The sequence below is a fragment of the Ranitomeya variabilis genome, chromosome 4, assembly GCF_051348905.1.
Source record: "Ranitomeya variabilis isolate aRanVar5 chromosome 4, aRanVar5.hap1, whole genome shotgun sequence".
NCBI classification, from domain to species: domain Eukaryota; kingdom Metazoa; phylum Chordata; class Amphibia; order Anura; family Dendrobatidae; genus Ranitomeya; species Ranitomeya variabilis.
In genome coordinates, this window is record NC_135235.1 from 646,122,377 (window position 1) to 646,143,535 (window position 21,159).

Sequence of the window (21,159 nt, forward strand, 5' to 3'; positions counted from 1 at the left end):
TCACTGTGTCTGACACGCTACTGCGATCAGGGACCCCGCTGAGAATCGTACGTCGTAGCAGATCGTTTGAAACTTTCTTTCGTCGTCAAGTGTCCCGCTGTGGCGGCATGATCGCATCGCGTAACAAAGGTGTGCACGATATTGTATACGATGTAATGGGTGGAGGAGCTTGATACGTAGGAGCGCCAAATTCTCCACCTCCTGTGTGCTGATTGGGCGGTACAATACTGTGCACTCATTCGACAGACGTGGTACTATTGTTCCCGGCCGATAAAACCGCGGCTCTCGAGCGCTGTATTCTTTTCTCTCCAACCAATGCGCGCACAGTAACCAACGGCCAATCACCACATTACAGGTGTAGTTAGCTAGCAGCACAACACGCCCCTCGTGAACAACATCACGCATAGATTATGCAAAATGTGCTCTGAATTGTGAGAGCACCTCCTGTGTGACATACCCGTACGACTGTCCCGTACGACTTCTACATCGCAAATACGTCATGAAATTATCGCTCCAGCGCCGTGCAGTGCGAAGTGTGACCGCAGTCTACGATGCTGGAGCGATAATGGAGCGACGCTGGAGTGTCACGGATCGTGCCGTCGTAGCGACCAAAGTGCCACTGTGAGACTGTACCCTAAAACAGTGTAATACGGAAATCATACAGATGATATCAGTGTTCATTTATTTTGTTTTTCTTAACAGTATCATTGATTTCCACTGGAGGGTTTTTATGTTTGAGAAAAAAAAATGATGTTTGAGAACGGCTTTACCGGAAAAATCTAAGTTGCTCACAGATAATAGGATTTTCCAGAGCCCATCATGGAGAGAATCTGCCTATCCAGGACAGGAATCCCACTGAAATAAAAAGGCAGCACCGGGCTACGCATCAGTTGGGTTACAGAGCATGAGAGGACTTCCAAATAGTCATATGCACATACAGTGCCTTGCTAAAGTATTCGGCCCCCTGGAACTTATCAACCTTTTCCCACATATCATGCTTCAAATCATAAAGATACCAAATGTAAATTTTTGGTAAAGAATCAACAACAAGTGGAACACAATTGTGAAGTTGTACGAAATTTATTGGTTATTTTAAATTTTTGTGGAAATTCAAAAACTGAAAAGTGGGGAGTGCAATATTATTCAGCCCCTTTAACTTGATACTTCGTTGCACCCCCTTTTGCTGTGATTACAGCTGAAAGTCACTTGGGGTATTTCTCTATCAGTTTTGTACATCGAGAGACTGAAATTCTTGCCCATTCTTCCTTGGCAAACAGCTCGAGCTCACTGAGGTTTGATGGAGATCGTTTGTGGACAGCAGTTTTCAGCTCTTTCCACAGATTCTCGATTGGATTGAGGTCTGAACTTTGACTTGGCCATTCTCACACCTGGATACGTTTATTTGTGAACCATTCCATTGTAGATTTTGCTTTATGTTTGGGATCATTGTCTTGTTGGAAGACAAATCTCCGTCCCAATCTCAGGTCTTTTGCAGACTACAACAGGTTTTCTTCAAGAATTGTCCTGTATTTGGCTCCATCCATCTTCCCATCAATTTTAACCATCTTCCCTGTCCCTGCTGAAGAAAAGCAATCCAAAACCATGATGCTGCCACCACCATGTTTGACAGTGGGGATGGTGTGTTCAGGGTGATGAGCTGTGTTGCCTTTACGCCAAACATATCGTTTGGCATTGTTGCCAAAAAGTTTGATTTTGGTTTCATCTGACCAGAGCACCTTCTTCCTCGTGTTTGGTGTGTCTCCCAGGTGGCTTGTTGCACACTTTAAACAACACTTTTTATGGATATCTTTGAGAAATGGCTTTCTTCTTGCAACTCTTCCATAAAGGTCAGATTTGCGCAGTGTATGACTGATTGTTGTCCTGTGGACAGACTGTCTCACCTCAGCTGTAGATCTCTGCAGTTCATCCAGAGTGATCATGGGCCTCTTGACTGCATCTCTGATCAGTCTTCTTCTTGTTTGAGATGAAAGTTTAGAGGGACGGCTGGGTCTTGGTAGATTTGCAGTGGTATGATACTCCTTCCATTTCAATATGATCACTTGCACAGTGCTCCTTGGGATGTTTATAGTTTTGGAAATCATTTTGTATCCAAATACAGCTGCAAACTTCTCCACAACAGTATCACGGACCTGCCTGTTGTGTTCCTTGGTCTTCATGATGCTCTCTGTGCTTCAAACAGAACCCTGAGACTATCACAGAGCAGGTGCATTTATACAGAGACTTGATTACACACAGGTGGATTATATTTATCATCATTAGGCATTTAGGACAACATTGGATCATTCAGAGATCCACAATTAAATTCTGGAGTGAGTTTGCTGCAATGAAAGTAAAGAGGCCGAATAATATTGCACGCCCCACTTTTCAGTTTTTGAATTTCCACAAAAATTTTAAATAACCAATAAATTTCGTTCAACTTCACAATTGTGTTCCACTTGTTGCTGATTCTTCACCAAAAATTTACATTTGGTATATTTATTGTTATTTGTTTGAAGCATGATATGTGGGAAAAGGTTCAAAAGTTCCAGGGAGCCGAATACTTTCGCAAGGCACCGTATAATCCATTGCAATGCACGAGCATTGTAACGGATTATAATTGCCAGTGCTGCACTGAAACCGTGTATGCACATGGTCGAAGGGGCTTGCCATAGCCTGGTGACCCGGATATCATCATGACTACATCGTATCACCATAGCACTGATCGGGCTCCTGATATGAAGTGGTGACGGTACTGATCGGAGTACAGAGGGGGCTCCCTCCCTCTGCACGCCTGCTAAATGCTGTGATTGCAGTATTTAGACAGTTAAAGTGCCGGGAGCAGTGTGTGTGCCGCTCATGCACTGAGTGTCGGGTGTCAGCTGTCAGAATCAGCTGACTAAGTAAGAAAAAAATCCAGCTCCGGAGTAAAAATCATCAATTTTATTTCCACATATTTAAAATTCGGACAAAGCTGCTTGCAAGTAACTGCACAACTATTCCAGAAAAGAAGCCATAAGATAGCTGAACACGTTTCGAGCACGCATGGTGCTCTTTGTGTAATTATCCCCCTTGAAAAATAAATAGAAAAAAAATAGAAAAAAATAGAAAATCAAAAAATTTTTCCTATAAAAAGTTTCTTAAACTGCAATTCCGACTATGTAGTTTACATTATTGAATGTCTTGAATGCAGACATTTCCATTCCCTGTAATCTCCATCATCTGTCCCCAAACCAGAGCGCCCTCCCCTGTATACAGGAGCACAGCCAGCGTCCTATTACTGTACATATACACATGGCAGAGCTGGGGGCACTATCTCCGGGGATGGAGGGGTTACTGCCCCCTGCCCCCGCCCAGTAATGGGGAATCTCCAGCACCTACCTCCACCTGCAGAGCCGCACACCACATATATGGCTGCTCTGTGTGCACAGGACCTGTGATGAGGTCACAGGAGGGGAGGAGTCAGGGGTCACATGATCAGGGGCCTCAGTGTATGCAGGACTCTGCTGTGCTGGTTGTCATGGTGCTGGATGAGGGGAAGTTTCTGTGTGGGGTCAGGAGGGGTTTACAGGGTGGATGTAGCAGAGCCGTGTGTGTACGAAGTGTACGGAGCGGAGCCGTGTGTGTACGAGGTGTACGGAGCAGAGCCGTGTGTGTACGAGGTGTACGGAGCGGAGCGGTGTGTGTACGAGGTGTACGGAGCAGAGCCGTGTGTGTACGAGGTGTACGGAGCAGAGCCGTGTGTGTGCGAGGTGTACGGAGCAGAGCCGTGTGTGTATGAGGTGTACGGAGCGGAGCCAGGTGTGCACAGGTGCGGAGCAAGTAAAATCCATTTGGTTGAACTTATGTCGTGTGTGCAATTGTTTTCCCACCCAGCATCCGTATGGCGTGTGAGTGTTAGGCCGGGGTCACACTCGCGCGAGTCTCTTACCTCAATACCCGGCACTGCCTCCGGCACTTGGGACCGGAGTGTGCGGCTGCATGTATTTCTGTGCAGCTGAACTCTCCAGTCCGAGTGCCGGCGGTAGTGGCAGGTATTGGGGCAAGAGACTCGCATTAGTTTCTTGCATTGTACTCGCAAGTGTGACCCCAGCCTTATGCACACATCTCAGAGGAGCCAGGATATTGAAGCAGGCAAGTACCCCCAAAAGAGAGATCGAATAAACAGCCAGCAGATATATAATTTCACCACCTCTCTCCCACATATTCTAATATGTGCTTCCCAGTTGCCCTGGTGCTTTGGAAATCGGGGTAATGTTTTTTGAGGTTGATGTCAGCAGCTGGCTCCACTCCAAGACAGATTCCTGCACCACAGCAGCTGAGCCCAAAGGTCAGGACAGCAGACACAGTCCAAGGTGGGTCCGGATACTGGTGGAACAGATATTAGAGATGGTTCAGACAGGACAGGGATTCAGGTACAGGCTCAGGTATCGCCAAAGTGATTTCAGGTACTGCAGGTACCTGACGCAGGAATGGTACCCAGATCCTTGAAGAAGGGATTTAAGATGAATGGGTTAAAGAGAGATACGTGGAAGAAGTTAGGCACGCGTAATAAAGCTGGGAGCTTCAATTTGTAGGGCACGTTGTTGATCTGCTTGAGGACCTCAAAAGGACGGATGAAATGGGGATAAAACTTGTAGGCCGGCATCTTCAGGTGGATATATTTAGAAGAAAGCCACACCTTATCTCCTGGCTGGAAGGTCATTGGGTCCAAGGGTCTCTTGTCCGCATGCCTTTTCTGCTGTTCAGAGAAATTCTCCAGAGTGGCTTTGTCATCCCTCCAGATCTCAAAAAATTCTTCAGTAATGGCATCGGCTGTTGGGAATACCAGGTTGTTGACCATAAACGATGAAGAATGGTGATTTTGCGGAGGCCTCACTTATATGATTATTATAAGAGAACTCCACCCAAGACAACAGCTTGACCAAGTCGTCATGGTGCACATTCGTGAAATGTCGCAGAAAGTTAGACAGGATCTGGTTGACTCTCTCCACTTGACCATTGGACTGAGAATAGCAAGCAGACAAAAAGTCCAAAACCACATTCAGTAGTTTACAAGTAGCTCTCCAGAAACAGGATGTGAACTGGACACTCCTGTCGAACACAATGTGAAGTGGAAACCCATGAAGGTGGAAAATGTACTGTATAAACCTCTTAGCGTGCTCAGCAGCAAATGGGAGAGCAGGCAAAGGAGTAAAGTGAGCGATTTGTGAGAAGTGGTCAACCACGACCCACATGAAAGAGAAATCAGAGGACACAAGGAGGTCCATAATAAAATTAATTGAGATGCTTTGCCAGGGAGTTGAAGGAACAGGAAGTGGTAGAAGATGCCTGGACGGAAGATGCTTAGGTGTCTTGTTTTGAGCACAGGAAGGACAGGCAGAAACATACTGTGGCTGCTATATACTATGTGGCTGCTACATACTATGTGGCTGCTATATACTATGTGGCTGTGCTATATACTGCGTGGCTGTGCTATATATTACGTGGCTGTGATATACTATGTGGCTCTGCTATATACTTTGTGGCTGTCTGTGTATATAGTATGTGGCCTGTGTTATATACTACGTGGCTGTGCTATATACTACATGGCTGTGCTATATACTATGTGGCTGTGCTATATACTACGTGGCTGCTATATACTACGTGGCTGCTATATATTATGTGGCTGCTATATACTACGTTGCTGTGCTATATGCTACATGGCTGTGCTATATACTACATGGCTCTGCTATATACTACATACTACATGGCTGTGCTATATACTACGTGGCTGTGTTATATACTACGTGGCTGTACTATATCCTGCACCCCGAACCCCAGACATCCAGCTCCCCGAACCCCCGACATCCTGTGACCACTCAGCGACAGACACAGTCCAGCCGCGAATTGGCGCGGTATTTAAACACCGCTTCTGTCATTGGTCATGCCCGGCCGCAACCAATCAGCGACAGGCGCAGTCTGGCCGCGAACTGGTGCCAGATTTGAACCACGCTGCGCTGTTCGGACAGCCGGGTGCGACCAATCAGCGATATTGGCGCGGAATTTAACCCCCACTCACAGCGCGACGTACATACATACATACATATTCTAGAATACCCGATGCGTTAGAATCGGGCCACCATCTAGTTCTCTTATAAATATCTTGGCCTATATGAAGATATGCTACTAAATAGCATTAAAAATCAATCACATCTTGGGTTATTTATATCATCTCATGCTGTCCTCACGTCCAATAGTGATAATAAAAAGTCTTTATTTTCTTCGTCAATTGTTTCCAAGCAGAGAAGGTGGAACATCTTCCTAATCATCTCAACACGAAAGGGAGTGAAGAAGGGGAGTAAGGGGGAGGGGATGGGATCCGCCATAAAGACAGTTCAATTCCAGCCCTCAAAAGGAAAAGATCAATCAGCTGGTAAGACACTAAGGAAGTAGATGAAACAAAAACTATAATTAAAAACAATACTTAAAATATATTAAAATGTTAACACTCACAGTTTTACATAGGAAAAACTACATAAATGCTCTAAAGCTCAAATTCTCTAAAGCCTTGTGGTCCAAAGGTGCCCAACCTATATATCCATTTACTTTCAATTTTGGTAAGTGCTTTTCCCAAGTCACCTCCCCGAATCCCTAGATCCACCTGGTCAATGGCCTTTATTTTGAGACCTGATGGATTGCTATTGTGGTATAATGTAAAGTGCTTGGGTAAAGTCTTCAGGGTACTCACATCTATAGCTGAAACTGACTTTTCTATGTCCCTAATCTGTTCTCTCATTCGCACTTTCAGTTCTCTTGTAGTGAGACCTATGTAGATTTTTCCACATGGACATTCATGTACAACACCATCACTGTAATCTTCACTAGTATACCATTGGTGTCAGCTTGTGCGCATGTCGATTCGGACGTCATCATGACTTCTGGTCCTGGGCACTATGGAGCAGTATGCGCTCCAGCGCGGAGAAACTGGAAGTCACTTCAACACAGGATGGACGCACTGAGTTGACATGCGCCATAAAACCACTAATCACCAATGCGATCAGTCAATCACTGCAATGGCGGAGATATTTAAAGACACAGAATCAGCTGGTACCACACGCCCCTTCTTAGAAAGCATTAGCGAAACGGCATCATCAGGGGTGGTGGCTTGCTGCACGGGATCCCGAAGTCACTTGGCACTTTGTAAGAACCTGTGTTTAACTTGCTTATTTCCTACTTTAAACTGTGTACCTACCCCAATACCTATAGCACCTTTTTGGACTTGTTAGCTATAAAAATGAGCACTTGCACTTTTTACTAGGCGGCAATCCCCTTCCCACTTCATCATGTGCAATCCCCTTCCCCCCACTTCATCATGTGCAGTCCCCCTCCCCCCAGTTCATCATGTGCAGTCCCCCTTCACCTCACCTCATCATGTGCAGCCCCCTTACTCCCACTTCATCATGTGCAGTCCCTTTTACCCCACTACTTCATCATGTGCAGTCCCCCTCCCCCACTTCATCATGTGCAGTCCCGCCCACTTCATCATGTAATTCCCCTTTCCCCCAGTTTTATTGTTGATAGGACAGTTATCCCCATTTTAAAATGGAGCGGCAGGTGGGATATCTGACAGCAGCTCTATTCATTATCATTGGGGCTTCTAGAAAAAAACAAGTGCAGCCACTGAGGGAATGAATGGATCAGTAGTCAAGTCGGACATGCGACTCCAGTCTAATGGGGATAAAAAGTTCCACATTTTCCTGAATGGGTCCAAGCAGTCAGACCCCCACCAATCAATACGTTATCACATCCTGTGGATAGGTGATTACTTTTTTCCAGAGGAAACCCCTGTAAGAGCATCTCCGCCGCTGTGTTCCAAGTATCTAATCTCTAATGGAAATAAAGAATCTTCTCCTAATTAATATCACAGAGAACAAATGACCGCCATACACAACACAATCCCCTATACTAAGACAAATACCACCACATACAGGAAGAAATACAACCACACCATGACCAGAGCACACCATGACCAGACCACATAGTGACCAAATAATACTACATACAAGCGACAAATACCACCACACCATGACCAGACTACAAATTGCCACCACATAGTGACCAAATATTACAATACTGATTATTAATACAAACCACAATACTAACAACACTGTTATTACCACCCGTGACGTTATACACAGGAGCTATGTATATAGTGTCAGTGTACAAGTAATACAGCGATCACTAGTGACATTATACACAGGAGCTCTGTATATAGTGTCAGCGTAAAGGTAATACAGTGATCACCAGTGACATTTTATACAGGAGCTCTGTATATAGTGTCAGTGTACAGATAAAACAGGGATCAACTGTGACATTATATACAGGAGATCTGTAAATAGCATATAGTGCACAGGTAACTGTCATGAATCCCAATGGCTAGGGATAGCACAGGACAAGCAAGGTACAAATATATAACGGACGAGCTCTAGGGTGATGGAACCTGGGCTGACCGCTGCCCTACGCCTGACAAACGCAACTAGAGATAGCCAGGGAGCGTGCCTACGTTGGTTCTAGACGCCACGCACCAGCCTAAGAGCTAACTAGTACTGCAGAGAAAATAAAGACCTCACTTGCCTCCAGAGGAACGAACCCCAAAAGGTATAGTTGCCCCCCACATGTATTGACGGTGAAATGAGAGGAAGGCACACACATAGAGATGATATATATAGGTTTAGCAAATTGAGGCCCGCTGTAAACTAGAAAGCAGAACGATACAAAAGGGGTCTGAGCGGTCAGCAAAAAACCCTAATCAAAAAACCATCCTGAGATTACAAGAACCCATGTGCCAACTCATGGCACATGGGGAGAACCTCAGTCCACTAGAGCTACCAGCTAGCATAGAGACATAATAAGCAAGCTGGACAAAAAACCAAACAACTGAAAATCAGCACTTAGCTTATGCTGAAAGATATGGGGGCAGGTAGGCAGGAACAAAACAGAGCACATCTGAATACATTGATAGCCGGCAAGGAAATGACAGAAAGGCCAGGTAAAATAGGAAACACCCAGCCTCTGATGGACAGGTGGAAACCAAAGGCCGCAACCCACCAAAGTCACCCAGTACCAGCAGCAACCACCAGAGGGAGCCCACAAACAGAATCCACAACAGTACCCCCCCCTTGAGGAGGGGTCACCGAACCCTCACGAGAACCCCCAGGGCGATCAGGGTGAGCTCTATGGAAGGCGCGGACCAAATCAGTCGCATGAACATCGGAGGCGACCACCCAGGAATTATCCTCCTGACCATAACCCTTCCACTTAACCAAATACTGGAGTTTGCGTCTGGAAACACGAGAATCCAAGATCTTCTCAACAACATACTCCAATTCTCCCTCCACCAGCACCGGAGCAGGAGGCTCAACCGAAGGAACAACGGGCACCTCATACCTCCGCAACAACGACCGATGGAACACATTATGAATAGCAAACGATGCTGGGAGATCCAAACGAAAAGATACAGGGTTAAGAATCTCCGAGATCCTATAAGGACCGATGAACCGAGGCTTGAACTTAGGAGAAGAGACCTTCATAGGGACAAAACGAGAAGACAACCACACCAAATCCCCAACAAGAAGTCGGGGACCCACGCGGCGATGGCGATTAGCAAACTGCTGAGTCTTCTCCTGAGATAACTTCAAATTGTCCACCACCTGATTCCAAATTTGATGTAGCCTGTCCACCACCACGTCCACTCCAGGACAATCCGAAGACTCCACCTGACCAGAGGAAAAACGAGGATGAAACCCCGAATTACAAAAAAAAGGAGAGACCAACGTGGCAGAACTAGCCCGATTATTAAGAGCAAATTCGGCCAGTGGCAAAAAAGCAACCCAGTCATCTTGGTCAGCAGAAACAAAACACCTCAAATAAGTTTCCAAGGTCTGATTAGTTCGCTCCGTCTGGCCATTCGTCTGAGGATGGAATGCAGACGAGAAAGACAAATCAATGCCCATCTTGGCACAAAATGTCCGCCAAAATCTAGACACAAACTGGGATCCCCTGTCAGAAACGATATTCTCCGGAATCCCATGCAAACGAACCACGTTCTGAAAAAATAAAGGGACCAACTCAGAGGAGGAAGGCAACTTAGGCAAGGGCACCAAATGAACCATCTTAGAAAAGCGGTCACACACAACCCAGATAACGGACATTTTCTGTGAAACCGGGAGATCAGAAATAAAATCCATGGAAATGTGCGTCCAAGGCCTCTTCGGGATGGGCAAGGATAACAACAACCCACTGGCCCGAGAACAGCAAGGCTTAGCTCGAGCACACACTTCACAAGACTGCACAAAGGTACGCACATCCCTAGACAAGGAAGGCCACCAAAAAGACCTGGCCACCAAGTCTCTAGTACCAAATATTCCAGGATGACCAGCCAACACAGAAGAATGGACCTCGGAGATGACTCTACTGGTCCAATCATCCGGAACAAACAGTCTTTCTGGTGGACAACGATCCGGTTTATCCACCTGAAACTCCTGCAATGCACGTCGCAAGTCTGGGGATACGGCGGACAATATTACCCCATCCCTAAGGATACCAGTAGGCCCAGAATCTCCAGGAGAGTCAGGCACAAAACTCCTGGAAAGAGCATCTGCCTTCACATTCTTTGAACCTGGCAGGTATGAAACCACGAAATTGAAACGAGAAAAAAACAACGACCAACGAGCCTGTCTAGGATTCAAACGCCTGGCAGACTCAAGGTAAATGAGATTCTTGTGATCAGTCAAGACCACCACACGATGTTTAGCACCCTCAAGCCAATGACGCCACTCCTCAAATGCCCACTTCATGGCCAAAAGCTCCCGATTACCCACATCATAATTGCGCTCGGCGGGCGAGAATTTTCTAGAGAAGAATGCACATGGCTTCATCACCGAGCCATCAGAACTTCTCTGTGACAAAACCGCCCCCGCTCCAATCTCGGAAGCATCAACCTCAACCTGAAAAGGAAGTGAAACATCTGGTTGACACAACACAGGAGCAGAAGAAAACCGGCGCTTAAGTTCCTGAAAGGCCCCCACAGCCGCAGGAGACCAATTAGCAACATCAGCACCCTTTTTAGTCAAATCAGTCAAAGGTTTAACAATACTGGAAAAATTTGCAATGAACCGACGATAAAAATTAGCAAACCCCAAGAACTTCTGTAGGCTCTTAACAGATGTAGGTTGTGTCCAGTCACAAATTGCCTGAACCTTGACGGGATCCATCTCAATAGTAGAAGGAGAAAAAATGTACCCCAAAAAAGAAATCTTCTGGACTCCGAAGAGACACTTTGAGCCCTTCACAAACAGAGAATTGGCCCGCAGAACCTGAAACACCTTCCTGACCTGTAGAACATGAGACTCCCAGTCATCAGAAAACACCAAAATATCATCCAAATACACAATCATAAACTTATCCAGATATTCACGGAAAATATTGTGCATAAAGGACTGAAAGACTGACGGAGCATTGGAGAGTCCTAAAGGCATTACCAAATACTCAAAATGGCCCTCAGGCGTATTAAATGCGGTTTTCCACTCATCACCTTGTTTTATCCGCACCAGATTATACGCACCGCGAAGATCTATCTTAGTGAACCACCTAGCCCCCTTAATGCGAGCAAACAAGTCAGTCAATAATGGCAATGGATACTGATATTTGACTGTAATCTTATTCAGAAGGCGATAATCTATACAAGGCCTCAGGGAACCATCTTTTTTTGCCACGAAAAAAAAACCTGCTCCCAGAGGGGACGAAGATGGACGAATATGTCCCTTTTCCAAGGACTCCTTAATATAATTCCGCATAGCAGTATGCTCTGGCAGTGACAGATTAAATAAACGACCCTTAGGGAACTTACTGCCAGGAATCAATTCTATAGCACAGTCACAATCTCTATGAGGAGGGAGCGAATTGAGCTTAGGCTCCTCAAAAACATCCCTATAGTCAGACAAAAACTCAGGGATCTCAGAAGGAGTAGATGAAGCGATTGAAATCGGAGGTGCATGATCATGAACCCCCTGACATCCCCAGCTTAACACAGACATTGTTTTCCAGTCCAGGACAGGATTATGAGTTTGTAACCATGGCAGCCCCAGCACTAGTACATCATGTAAATTATACAGTACAAGGAAGCGAATCACCTCCTGATGAACGGGAGTCATGCGCATGGTCACTTGTGTCCAATACTGCGGTTTATTCATAGCCAATGGTGTAGAGTCAATTCCCTTCAGAGGAATAGGAACTTCCAGAGGCTCCAGACTAAAACCGCAGCGTTTAGCAAATGACCAATCCATAAGACTCAGGGCAGCGCCCGAATCCACATAGGCATCAACGGAAATGGAAGACAGTGAAAAAATCAGAGTCACAGACAAAATGAACTTAGGCTGTAGAGTACCAATGGCAAAAGATTTATCAAGCTTTTTTGTGTGTTTAGAGCATGCTGATATAACATGAGCTGAATCACCACAATAAAAACACAATCCATTTTTCCGCCTATAATTTTGCCGTTCACTTCTGGACTGAATTCTATCACATTGCATAGTCTCAGGTGCCTGTTCAGAAGACACCGCCAACTGGTGCACGGGTTTGCGCTCCCGCAAACGCCGATCAATCTGTATGGCCATAGCCATAGACTCATTCAGACCTGTAGGCGTAGGGAACCCCACCATAATATCCTTAATGGCCTCAGAAAGACCATTTCTGAAGTTTGCAGCCAGGGCGCACTCATTCCACTGAGTAAGCACCGACCATTTCCGAAATTTTTGACAATATATTTCCGCTTCATCATGCCCCTGAGAGAGGGCTAACAATGCCTTTTCAGCCTGAATCTCCAGGTTGGGTTCCTCATAGAGCAATCCCAATGCCAGAAAAAACGCATCCACACTGAGCAATGCAGGATCCCCTGGTGCCAATGCAAATGCCCAATTCTGAGGGTCGCCCCGCAGGAAAGATATTACAATCCTGACCTGTTGAGCAGGGTCTCCAGAGGAGCGAGATTTTAAAGAAAGAAACAATTTACAATTGTTCCTGAAATTCAGGAAGGTAGATCTATCTCCAGAGAAGAACTCTGGAATAGGAATTCTAGGTTCAGACATGGGAGTGTGAACAACAAAATCCTGTATGTTTTGAACTTTTGCCGCGAGATTACTCAGGCTGGAAGCCAAACTCTGGACATCCATGTTAAACAGCTAAGATCAGAGCCATTCAAGGGTTAAGAGGAGGTAAGAAGCAGCTAGACAGCAATTAAGGGCTAGGCAGCAAAACTCTGAAGGGAAAAAAAAAATAAAAAATTCCCTTAAACACTTCTTTTTCTCCTGCTTCAGCCCAAACAATTAACACTTTGTGGGCCGGCTATACTGTCATGAATCCCAATGGCTAGGGATAGCACAGGACAAGCAAGGTACAAATATATAACGGACGAGCTCTAGGGTGATGGAACCTGGGCTGACCGCTGCCCTACGCCTGACAAACGCAACTAGAGATAGCCAGGGAGCGTGCCTACGTTGGTTCTAGACGCCACGCACCAGCCTAAGAGCTAACTAGTACTGCAGAGAAAATAAAGACCTCACTTGCCTCCAGAGGAACGAACCCCAAAAGGTATAGTTGCCCCCCACATGTATTGACGGTGAAATGAGAGGAAGGCACACACATAGAGATGATATATATAGGTTTAGCAAATTGAGGCCCGCTGTAAACTAGAAAGCAGAACGATACAAAAGGGGTCTGAGCGGTCAGCAAAAAACCCTAATCAAAAAACCATCCTGAGATTACAAGAACCCATGTGCCAACTCATGGCACATGGGGAGAACCTCAGTCCACTAGAGCTACCAGCTAGCATAGAGACATAATAAGCAAGCTGGACAAAAAACCAAACAACTGAAAATCAGCACTTAGCTTATCCTGAAAGATCTGGGAGCAGGTAGGCAGGAACAAAACAGAGCACATCTGAATACATTGATAGCCGGCAAGGAAATGACAGAAAGGCCAGGTAAAATAGGAAACACCCAGCCTCTGATGGACAGGTGGAAACCAAAGGCCGCAACCCACCAAAGTCACCCAGTACCAGCAGCAACCACCAGAGGGAGCCTACAAACAGAATCCACAACAGGTAACACAGGTATCACCAGTGACATTATACACAGGAGATCTGTATATAGTGTCAGTATACAGATAATACAGTGATCACTAGTGACATAATACACAGGAGCTCTGTTTATAGTATACCGTATATAGTGTCAGTTTACAGGTAACACAAGGATCACCAGTGATATTATACACAGGAGCTCTGTACACAGTATATAGTGTGCGTGTACATGTAATACACTAACTCACCAGTGACGTCTGTAATTGAAGTCCTTCATCTTCACTTTTCTTCTTCAACCAGCACAAACCGCCATCACTTCTTCCAGCCAGGACAAGGTCTATGCAAAAAATTACACAGTCATCAATAGCTGATCGCTTCCAGAACACTTTCCCCACTTTTTCCCTGACTTCTACACTACGTCAGATGAAGAAGAAAGCGACATAATCCTGCACTGCACAGTAACAGGACCTCCCTTTTGTTCCCTCCATGGAAAACTGTTTCCTAAAAAGTAAATTATATTACAGTAGTAATAATGTCCCTAATTGGACCCTAAAGAAATTATGTTCCCCATTTGTTACCATAAACTAATATAGTATGTTCCTCATTCTGGCCCCCAAACAGTAATTAAGTCCCTCATGCTGGCTCCCTTTATTTAATAATCTCACTCAGCCTGGCCCCCTTTATTTTATAATATGCCCCAGACTGGCCCCCAGATATCCATCATGCTTCCCCGCCCTCCCTTGTCCTGCCCCACCATATATCCTTCCTGGTCCCTTGTCATGGCTCCCCCATATAAATGCAACCTGCCACCTCCCCCATATTTATGCTTCCTGGTCTCTTGTACTGCCCCCACCATATATCCATCCTGCCCCCCCTCACATATATGCATCCTGGTCCCTTGTCATGCCCCCCTCCCCCATAAATCTATCTTGGCCCCCATATACTGTATATGCATCCTGACTCCCCCATATATATGCATGATGGTCCCTTGTCCTGCCCCTCCCATAAATCCATCCTGACCCCTCATATATTTGCATCCTGGTCCCCCATATATCCATCTTGGCACCCCATATATCCATCCTGGTCCCTTGTCCTGCCCCACCATATATCCATCCTGGCACCCCATATATCTATCCTGGTCCCTTGTCCTGTCCCCCCCATATATCCATCTTGGCACCCCATATCTCCATCCTGGCCCCCCATATGTATCCATCCTTGTCCCTTATCCTGCCTCCCATATATCCATCCGGCCCCTTGTCCTGCCCCCCATATGTATCCATCCTGGCCCCCCATGTGTATACACCTGGGCCTCTTGTCCTGCCCCTGGCCCCTCATATGTGTGTCCATCCTAGCCCCCCATATGTGTATCCATCCTGGCCCCCCGTTTGTGTATCCATCTAGGCCCCCTTCCCCCATATGTGTATCCATCCTGGCCCCCATATGTATCCATCCTGGTCCCTTGTCCTGCCCCCCATATCTCCATCCTGGTCCCCCATATGTATCCATCTGGCCCCTTGTCCTGCCCCTCCATATCTCCATCCTGGCCTCCCATATGTATCCATCTGGCCCCTTGTCCTGCCCCCTATATGTATCCATCCTGGTCCCCCCATGTGTATCCATCCGAGCCTCTTTCCTGCCCCTGGCCTCCTATGTGTATCCATCTGGGCCTCGTCCTGTCCCTGTCCCCCTTCCCCCCCGTATGTGTATCCATCCTGGCCTCCTTCCCCATATGTGTATCCATCTTGGCTCCCTTCCCTATATGTATCCATCCTGGCCCACCATGTGTATCCATCCGGCCTCATCCTGCCCCTGGCCCCCCCGCATGTGTATCCATCCTGGCCTCCTTCCCCGTATGTATATCCATCCTGGCCCCCTTTACCTCATATGTATATCCTTCCTGGCCCCCTTTACCCGTATGTATATCCATCCTCGCCCCCTTCCCCCTGTATGTATATCCATCCTGGTCCCCTTCCCCCAGTCTGTGTATCCATCCTGGCCCCCTTCCCCCAGTATGTGTATCCATCCTGGCCCCTTCCCCCGAATGTGTATCCATCCTGGCCTCCTTCCCCCGTATGTGTATCCATCCTGGCCCCCTTCCCCCAGTATGTGTATCCATCCTGGCCCCCTTCCCCCAGTATGTGTATCCATCCTGGCCCCCTTCCCCCAGTATTTGTATCCATCCTGGCCCCCTTCCCCCAATATGTGTATCCTTCCTGGCCACCTTCCCCCAGTATGTGTATCCATCCTGGCCCCCTTCCCCCAAATGTGTATCCATCCTGGCCTCCTTCCCTCCATATGTGTATCCATCCTGGCCCCCTTCCCCCAGTGTGTGTATACATCCTGGCCCCTTTCCCTCAGTATGTGTATCCAGTATGTGTATCCATCCTGGCTCCCTTCCCCCCATATGAGAGAAGGAGAGAGAGAGAAAAAAACATTCCTCTTACCTGTTCCCCCATATATCCATCTTGGCACCCCATATATCCATCCTTGTCCCTTGTCCTGCCCCACCATATATCCTTCCTGGCACCCCATATATGTATCCTGGTCCTGCCTCCCATATGTCGATCTTGGCACCCCATATCTCCATCCTGGCCCCCACATGTATCCATCCTGGTCCCTTGTCCTGCCCCCATATAGCCATTCTGGCCCCCCATATGTATCCATCCGGCCACTTGTCCTGCCCTTCCATAGGTATCCATCCGGCCCCTTGTCCTGCCCCCATTTGTATCCATCCTGGTCCCCCATGTGTATCCATCTGGGCTTCTTGTCCTGCCCCTGGCCCACCATATGTGTATCCATCCTGGTCCCCCTGTATGTGTATCTATCCTGGCCCCTGTGCATACGCGGCCTGTCCTTTTAAAGGGCCCGTACCCCTAAAAATTGCAAACTTTTTTTGTCCCATCTCCTCCTCCTTCCCACAGCCAAGGGACAACCGAGGAAATCCCCAGCACCCTGCCAACCCAGACCAACCCTAGACGTGCAGTGTATGTATGTCGGGGAAACCTTCCAAGCCTGATAATACCACACAGCTGTCTGCTTTACCTTTGCTGGTTATCAAAAATAGGGGGACCCCAGCTCATTTTTTCCAATTATTTGCTGGGTGAAAGAAGCTTAAAAAGCTGGCCTATAAAGCACACATGCAAGGCATTAAAGGGTGCCATTTTAGAATATGTGGCGAGGTTGTGAAATTATATATCTGCCGGATATCTATTCTATCGCTTTTTTGAGGGGGAGGGAGGGGGCAAGGGGTTCATATGTGTATAAAAATTGGATGACCTACAGCTGGTCCGTATTTTTTTTCTCGCACCCTTAGGCCGGGGTCACACTGGCAACTAAACAGACGAGTGCAATGCGATTAAAAATCACATTGCACTTGGACCAATGTTAAGCTAGGGGGCAGCTCCCAGCAGCCGATTTTTTGTCTGCCGTTTTCCTCGGTTCGAGACAACCGCAGCATGCTGTGACTGTCACGGACACTCGGCCGACTGTCGGCTCACTCTCACCCATATAAGCCTATGGGGGCGAGTGAGACAGCACACACCACTTGGATATCATCCGAGTGATGTGCGTTAAACGCGGACCCCGGCAATGGAGGAGATGGAGAAATTCATTTCTCCGCCTCCTCCGCAGCTGTGTTCTGATCCGCTCTGTGCAAGAGGCTCGGAGCACAGACACAAGACACTCAGCTCACACTCGCAGCAGAGCAGAAGCCGAGGGTCATTAGCATATCGCATCCGATGCTCTCGCATTGGATGCAATACCCTAGTGTGACCCCGGTCTTAGGCTTGAATTGGCGAGTCTCAGCCAATATATGCAGGCAATCGCAGCATGCGGCAAATTTTTTTTTTTCTTGGGGGCGAATAGACCCAGGAAAACATACGCAAATGAGCACAGCTTCATTGAATAACATAGGTCAGACTGCAATGCAATGTTTTCTCGCATTGCACTCCACCGTATTTTTTTGCAATGTCAGCAAGCCCTAAAACTGACAGGTCTAATACATTTGAAAAGAGTAATTTGATTAGTTCTGCCCTGGTAGGATGTCCAGTGCGGTCCTCCATTGCAACCGGCTTTCTGACTTGATCATCCTGGGTGCTTCTGACGCTTATTAAGCCTAACAGCGTGTTGCGACTGTTCCATAGAGCAAAATATGTCTGATACATCATGAACTTTATACAGGAACTTTTACACCAGTCCCAACCAGCTCTGTCAACTTTAGAAAATTGGGGGGTGGCCAAGTGTGCCCGACAAATTTATCATCATCAATGCCATAAAGGTGGTGTAGATAATGACCAAAATGTTTCTTTCATTAAGACTGTACAAAACACCAGGCCTATTGAATCGGGCTTAATGTTGCTATTTTTTCCTAATCTTCACCCTTAAGGCTATGTGCACACCTTGCCGATTTTGTTGTGGATCTGCAGAGTTTTTGGAGGTGCAGAATTGCATGAAATCCGCAGTGTAGTGCACAACCAATGTTAATCAATGGCAAATCCAGAATTGGTGTGCACATGCTGCGGAAAAATCCAGGTACAGCGTTTTATTTTCCGCACCATGTCAATTCTTTTTACGGATCTCCAGTGTATTTGCACTCATCGGCTTCCATTGAGTCAGTCAAATCCGCAGCAAAACCGTAGGTGTAAAAAGATTTGAGGATTTGCTGCAGAGTTGCATGCGAGAAACGCTGCAGATCGGGAAGAGGAAGAGTGTGTGGGCGGAGACTGTGTGAGCGGAGAAGTGCATGTCTGTGTGCGGGTGTCTGTATATATCTGTGTGTGCGTGTGTCTGCGAGTTTGTACGCGGCTTTGTGTGTGCGGGTCTGTGTGTAGGCAGGCATTGTCTGATGGGACTAATAGTCCCATCTGGTTATGTCTGCTGTCACATAGAACAGTGACAGCATTAGCCGATGATCGGAAAGTAATCCCATCATCCAGCAACTGTGCTGAATAGTAAAAAAAACAAAACACATATACACATACAGCACTGTAGCTACCGGGGGGGCAGAGGGGGCCATCGCCCCGGGCCCCGCGCTCTGAGGGGGCCCACCCGGAGCTACGCTACAGTAACTGCATCGGCACGCGCAGCGCACCGATGCAGTTACATTCTGTGCAGAGCAGGGAGAATCAATCTCCCTGGTCTGCCGCTATGGGGCCCCTGAGCAGGCGGGGGCCCGGTGCCAGCAGTGGGCCCCCCGCCCGTTATCACAAGGTGAGCTGTATCGGCATCTAGCTGATACAGCTCACCGCATTGATGAGGGAAGGAGTGCTGCGCTGCGCTCCTCCCATCATCCCCCGCACTGTCAGCGGGCGCGATAACGTCACCGCCCGGCTCCGCTGTCAGTAGATCAGCGGGAGCAGGGAGCGCCGCTGGAACAAGGAGGAAGAGAGATGAGTATTTATTGTTTATTTATAGGATCTGCCTATGGGGGGGTGCTGCCTTGTATACAGGATTTGCCTATTGGGGGATGCTGCCTTATATACAGGATCTGCCTATTGGGGGGGCTGCTGGCTTATATACAGGATCTGCCTATGGGGGGGTGCTGCCTTATATACAGGATCTGCCTATTGGGGGGGTGCTGCCTTATATACAGGATTTGCCTATTGGGGGGTGCTGCCTTATATACAGGATCTGCCTATTGGGGGAGTGCTGCCTTATATACAGGATCTGCCTATTGGGGGGGTGCTGCCTTATATACAGGATCTGCCTATTGGGGGGGTGCTGCCTTATATAAAGGATCTGCCTATTGGGGGGGTGCTGCCTTATATACAGGATCTGCCTATTGGGGGTGCTGCCTTATATACAGGATCTGCCTATTGGAGGGATGCTGCCTTATATACAGGATCTTCCTATTGGGGGGGTGCTGCCTTATATACAGGATCTGGCTATGGGGGGGTGCTGCCTTATATACAGGATCTGCCTATTGGGGGGGTGCTGCCTTATATATAGCATCTGGCTATAGGGGGTGCTGCCTTATATACAGGATCTGCCTATTGGGGGGGTGCTGCCTTATATATAGCATCTGGCTATGGGGGTGCTGCCTTATATACAGGATCTGCCTATTGGGGGGGTGCTGCCTTTTATATAGGATCTGGCTATGGGGGGTGCTGCCTTATATACAGGATCAGCCTATAGGGGGGGTGCTGCCTTATATACAGGATCTGCCTATTGGGGGGTGCTGCCTTATATACAGGATCTGCATATTGGGGGGGGTGCTGCCTTATATATAGGATCTGGCTATGGGGGGTGCTGCCTTATATACAGGATCTGCCTATTGGGGGGGTGCTGCCTTATATACAGGATCTGCCTATTGGGGGGAGGGTGCTGCCTTATATACAGGATCTGGCTATGGGGGGGGGGTGCTGCCTTATATACAGGATTTGCCTATTGGGGGGTGCTGCCTTATATACAGGATCTGCCTATTGGGGGGGTGCTGCCTTATATACAGGATCTGCCTATTGGGGGGTTCTGCCTTATATACAGGATCTGCCTATTGGGGGGGTGCTGCCTTATATAAAGGATCTGCCTATTGGGGGGGTGCTGCCTTATATACAGGATCTGCCTATTGGGGGTGCTGCCTTATATACAGGATCTGCCTATTGGAGGGATGCTGCCTTATATACAGGATCTTCTTATTGGGGGGGGGTGCTGCCTTATATACAGGATCTGGCTATGGGGGGGTGCTGCCTTATATACAGGATCTGCCTATTGGGGGGGGTGCTGCCTTATATATAGCATCTGGCTATAGGGGGTGCTGCCTTATATACAGGATCTGCCTATTGGGGGGGTGCTGCCTTATATATAGCATCTGGCTATGGGGGTGCTGCCTTATATACAGGATCTGCCTATTGGGGGGGTGCTGCCTTTTATATAGGATCTGGCTATGGGGGGTGCTGCCTTATATACAGGATCAGCCTATAGGGGGGGTGCTGCCTTATATACAGGATCTGCCTATTGGGGGGTGCTGCCTTATATACAGGATCTGCATATTGGGGGGGTGCTGCCTTATATATAGGATCTGGCTATGGGGGGTGCTGCCTTATATACAG

The 21,159-nt window shown here is 47.5% G+C and overlaps 2 protein-coding genes across 2 annotated transcripts in view; one reads left to right on the plus strand and one right to left on the minus strand.

Annotated features, from left to right (window-relative positions):
* LOC143767362 (uncharacterized) overlaps positions 1–21,159 on the plus strand; it is a 461,494-nt gene that overhangs the window by 195,716 nt on the left and 244,619 nt on the right. The gene's annotated exons all lie outside the window — the stretch shown is intronic.
* Positions 1–21,159, minus strand: part of LOC143767385 (uncharacterized) — a 266,024-nt gene that overhangs the window by 150,998 nt on the left and 93,867 nt on the right. The window lies entirely within an intron of this gene.